At 55.2% G+C, this 5,423-nt stretch overlaps 1 protein-coding gene across 1 annotated transcript in view; it reads right to left on the reverse strand.

Moving 5' to 3' along the window:
* The window catches only part of FLT4 (fms related tyrosine kinase 4), a 54,917-nt gene extending 50,113 nt beyond the window's left edge, over positions 1-4,804 (reverse strand). The window contains 1 exon segment of the mRNA XM_017728092.1: positions 4,684-4,804. The gene's annotated coding sequence lies outside the window, so the exon portion shown is untranslated.
* Positions 4,805-5,423: the final 619 nt, after the last annotated feature.

Raw genomic sequence — 5,423 nt, forward strand, 5'->3', positions numbered from 1 at the left:
GAGGGCCCCAGGGGGAGGCCTGGCTGCCAGGGGCACTGGCTCCCACCAGCTGCTCAGCAAAGCCACCGTGAGCTTGCAAATTCTTTATAAACTTCCCACGTGACACAATTACTCAGGGGCCAGATTCTGAAGCTCTTCCTTCTCTCTTTACTCAGACCAAGCTCCACTGAAGTCACTGAGACATTGGCCTAAATACAACTGAAGGAGTTCAGGATTTGGCCCAGTAATAAAAACTTCCTTCCTTTGTCTACTGCTCACTCCACATGATCCCACTACCTCCCAGCCTCCTCCTGGCCTCGTCTCCTGAGGCTGGGGCTGTCAGTTGTTTTGGTTGATGTTGCTCTTTAATTTTACCCTCAGCCAGATCATGCCAGTCCCCTCATGCAGCTGCAAGCTGCTGAGGTGGAGGGAGCTGGGGAGGCCAGTAAGGAAGAGGGGGAAATTGTGGGGTTAAATACAACCTGGCAGAGGCACAGAGCCAGCCTTCAGAACATGGATGCATGCAGACGCCGTGCGGGCTGGGAGCTGGCTCAGCCATTACCTCCCCAGTTCCTTCAACACCTCCTTGGGGACAGGTTGGAGCATCTCCAAAAAAGCCTTTCTCCCCCCCTGCTGAGCACAGAGCAAATGTCTTGGGCTCTACACCAAACTTCTCTGTGAGGGAATGGGTGAGATGACTCCTGCCCAGGAAAGTACAGCAGGAAGTTAACTCATCTCACTGCAGTGACACATGCTAGAAAGTGACACCATAAGAAACACGTATAGCTTTAAACCAATAACTTGCAATGTGAATTTTGCTGCTTTTTCTCTCTCAAAATAGCCAGGAGGATGCAAATCCCTATCATTCCCCATGGGTACCTCATCCTCAGCATGGCCATGTGAAACGTGCACTGGGGTTTGGAGCAGGAGCTCCTGCTTGCTTCCCATGTCCACCAGCCTTGCACACACCTGTGACACAGGCAGAGCAGTACAGGAACACACATGGACACATAGAGACAACACAGATAGAGCAATTCCCTTTGCACCAGCCTCCCTGCCTATGCTGCTTGATGACAGAAAGCAAATACAAAAGGGATTTGAACTCAGCTGAAGTCAGAAGCATCTGGTCCTGAGGTACCACCATGGTTTGATGGCCTAAACCTCAGTCCTGCAACTTATGGATGTTCATGTGGGTGACCTGGTCAGACACTGGATGGCTCAGAGACAATTGACACAACCCCTGTGAGTTCCTAGGATGATTTAGGATGTTCCTTTCTTGCTAAGACTGAAACAGAGGCGCACTTTGAAGTACCCCAGGGAACACGGAACTCTGAGCAGCAGAGGAATGGTGGTCTCAAGGTATAAGGCTGTGCCACAGCCTTTATACAGGTCTGTGGGAGCCCTGTGCCACCCAGCCTGGCTGAGCTAGCTCACTATGTCCTGCATCCCAATCCAGAACACAGCAATGCCAACCTGGGCATTCCACAGACTGAGGGTACAGTGCCCTGTCCAGTGACAAGGGCTGCTTTGCCTCGGGCTTGCTCTTGTATAAATACAATCTCGCTGTACATTCTGCCCTTTTAAAGTACATTAATTGCCATGGAAACGATGCTGTTACTGGTATGGCAGCAGCCTGGTGGCCCCCACAGATGCAAGACAAAAATCAATGGGTACATTGACATACAAGCTGTGTTTCAGGACTTTTTGTGGTTTTGAGGCTGGTCACCATGGGCACATATGAGAGAATAGCTCAGGCACTAAGAAGATGCCATGTTCCATGGAGAGAAACTGAGTACAATAAAACACGGAGGAACATCTCCTTTGTTGTGTTTATCAGCTTGGGCAGCACAGTCTTGTATGGGAGCTGCTCCCAGTACTGATGTGTGTGCTCAACTCGTGGCACTGGTCATCACTCCCAGCTCCTGCTGGAGCATCCCAGCCCTGGCTGCCCTTCACATCCTCATTGCCAGTGAGTACAAAGCCTCACCTGGTCTCAGACCTTGGCAGTGTGGCTTTGCTCCATGCCTCCTCTCTGCCCATCCACAGCCCTTTCCACCAACTCAGATGCCTCACCAAAAAGAAGGAAAAAAAGCCAATATTACAGATGTATAGACACACACCATCACTTCTTGGTCTTGAGAGTTTTTTAAGTAGCACTGAGGGGCTTTGTACACGGAGCAGTGTAAAGGGAAAAGCTGTGAGTGCTCTACCCGCAGCCATCCCCGGGAACCTGGGGCAAAGGGCAGCCCTGGCTGTCCCCTCCCAGCCAGGGCAGCGCTGCCCTGTTCCCTGCCGTGCCGCCCATCATAAAGGGGTCCCTGAACTGTTATCAGGCAGTGACAGTTTCCGCCATCAGATTCCTCCTGTCCGTCAGGAAAGCTAAATAAGGAACATCGTTCAGGCGGCTGCAGGAAGAGGGGAAATGCAGGGACATCCGGCCCAGCTGCCAATTTTTCCTTTCCCATGAACCACCACTGACCTCCACCAAGGGAGAACCTGGACACCCAGCCTGGCATCGGCACTGCTCCTCTTAGCTTAACCCTTCCCTGGGGGATGCCCTGGCCCCTGAGCCTGCTGGGCAGGTGGTCTCGCCATGCAGGGTGGTGTGGCCGTGTTGGGACAGTGCCTGGGCGCTGTGTCACTGTCACTGCAGACTAAGGCGGGCAGACTTGGTGCAGTGGCTGGCATTTGCCCAGCCAAGTGGAGCCACAGCCCAGAGTGGAGCCACCTCCAGACCTGCATGTGGGTGGGCAGCTACACCTCACATGGAGACGACGGGTCCCAAAAACATCAGTGAGCTGCTCCATCGCTTCCCTCTTTGCATGCACCTACACCAGGAGTAGAGTTGAGCTTATGCTTTCACAAATTCCTCTGAAAAAGAACTGGGGTTTTCCAGGCTCTGCCAGGAGTTGTAACCAGCCCTGGGCTTGCTGCTGCAGACAGGTAAAATTTCATCTCCTTCTTCTCTCTGCTCACTCCAGGGCTCTGCCTATCAGTAACAGGCACCAGGACAGCCTGCAATCTACCCATCCCTTTCTCATGGTCCTTCCTGTGAACAGCCCTGGGGTCCTGCTGCCTTTCACTGCATAGAACCCGAGCAGGGGAGCAGCAGCTGTCCGGTTATTATGTGCTCAGAAAATGGGAGACCACAGCACTTATGCTTTCCTTCCCCCATCATCCCTGTTTGCCCAGTTAGAGTCTTTTCCTGACCCATTAAACCGATCCTCCCTCATTAGCACATGACGTCCGTCCCACAGCACCTCCAGGTTTGGCCGCAAAGGCTGCATGAGGGATCCTCACCCTGGAAGGAGGGGGTAGAAACACAGCAAGAAAAACAATTCACTCGTGGGAGAAGTTGTAAGGTGAAATACAAGTCACTGGCTGAAACCTGTTTCTGCTACCTCAGCAGGGAAACGACTCCAGGAGAGACTCCAAGACTCCCCACTTAATATCCTCAGCTTATAAAACTTAGTGGGAGTTTCAGCACCGGCTGCTGCAGGGCCAGGTTTTCACCCTCCTTCTGCTGAACTTGCACCTAGAGATGGAGCGATTTGCTCCACAAAAAGAGCAGCCACACTGGGCTCGAGGGCTCCTCGCCGACTTGACCACAGGCCACCTCCGCTTCCACCATTCTGCCTTAACAATGAGGCACCGCAGATGGGCAATAATGCTGTGCCGACAACATCAGAACTGTTCTGACCAAAGAGAAAAAGCCCCCCTGGGACCTGGCTAACCCCCTCTTTTAACAACGTGAAACAAGAAACAAAGGTCTGGGATAGCCAGGGGCAATAAAACCCCTGGAATTCATTTAACCAGTCACTAGATGCCAGTGCAGCTGCAGCAGTATTTCTTTTCCTAATGAAGGACAAAAGATAATTCCAGCTCGGGCCCAGGGCAAGGCTCAGCTCTGGTCTCTCTGACAGACCCTGGCACACACCAGGAGGTCACAATCCCCCCACAGCACCCAGCAGGAGTGGGACGTGTACCTGGCTGCTGCCCCTCACCCAGCAGGAGATTTACAGGAGCTGTAGGGGTAGCTGGGGCAAGTCAAGGCGAAACGTGGCACTGGGCACCTCTGCCTCACAGTCTAGGGTGGGAAAGGGGGCTTTCAGATTGAAGTAACCACCCGTGGATTTTCTCCTTGCAAACGCATGTGTTTTTCCATACACAACTGCCCGTGGACCCCGGCAAACATCTCACACCCACAGCGCCCCGTGAAGGTGAGCTCCACTGCTGCTCGGCAGCGTGCAACAAGCCACCAGCCTCCCGCCATGCTCCCAACACGGGAATCCACCAGGAACTGCCTTCTTCGGGCGAGCCGTGATTTTGCAGCCCTCAGTCACAACGCCCCGGCCCGTCTTTCCCAGCGGAAGAGCTCTGCGGCTTTAGTCATTCCTCACACGGAAACCACCAGCACTGCTGGCTCCCCACCTTCCACGGGCAGTGGAGCCTGCGGGGTCCGGCCATCACAGGGCTTTCTGCTTCTCCCTGCACCTACAGGACCTCCCCATTGCCCCCAGCTTATTGCAGCTTACCCCCCACCACTGGTTTAAATACACAGCCCCCGCAACTGGGAGTGAGGAGTCCCCTGCCTTGCACCATTGTTTTGGGGCTGTTTCAGTCCCGCAGGCTGAATGCAAAGTCGCCTCTGGTGTGCCGGCTGGAGTGGCTGAGAAGGAGGTGGGTGAGATTCCCAGAGCTCACCTTGCTCACCGAAGCTGCTGAGAGCTGGACAGACCTGGGGACCCACCTAGAGCCCCCTCCTGCTCTGCAAGGCAACATCCTGAGTGTGGCGGATGACCCCTGTGCCGCTGGAGAAACTGCTCCCTGGCCACGGTCCCCTCCTGCTGCCGTTCCCGTGGGATCCCGCTCTCCCCTTCTTTCTCCAGGAACTGCCTCGGGATGCCGGGAACAGCCTGTTCCCTCCTGGCTGCCCGGGAGCACCTGCCCTTCCCACGCCTGCCCCGGAAAACACCGCAACAACGCGGGGCCAAGAGAAACCCTGGGGACAGCGATCCTGCGTGGAGCAAGCCCGTGGGAGAGAGGCAGCAGAGCGGAATGGGACACACTGGAGGAAGCCTCGTCCACTCTGCCTGCACCGGCTGGGGACATTGTGCTGCTGGGGGAGTGTCCCTCTGACCAGACGTCAACTTGAGCTCAGCGACGCCCTGGTGGATGTTTGTGCAGGCAGTGAGCCGTGGGCTCGCGTGCCCAAGCCAAATCCCAGGGCGGTAGTTGCAGCCCACTCATCCGAAATCATCCTTAAGCAGACAGCAGGGCACAGGAGCTGTGGCTGTCCCCTCCCTGGCAGCCCCCAGGGACCACGGGCTGCGTGCCTCCAAACATCCACTCCCCTTGGAGGCCCTGGATCACCGCTGTGGGGTTGAGCCTGGTGGGGTTTGCTGTGCAGTCCGGGGCGTTCAATGACAGGGTGGCTGTTAACC

This window comes from Corvus brachyrhynchos, unplaced genomic scaffold (assembly GCF_000691975.1).
Source record: "Corvus brachyrhynchos isolate BGI_N302 unplaced genomic scaffold, ASM69197v1 scaffold21, whole genome shotgun sequence".
NCBI classification, from domain to species: Eukaryota; Metazoa; Chordata; class Aves; order Passeriformes; family Corvidae; genus Corvus; species Corvus brachyrhynchos.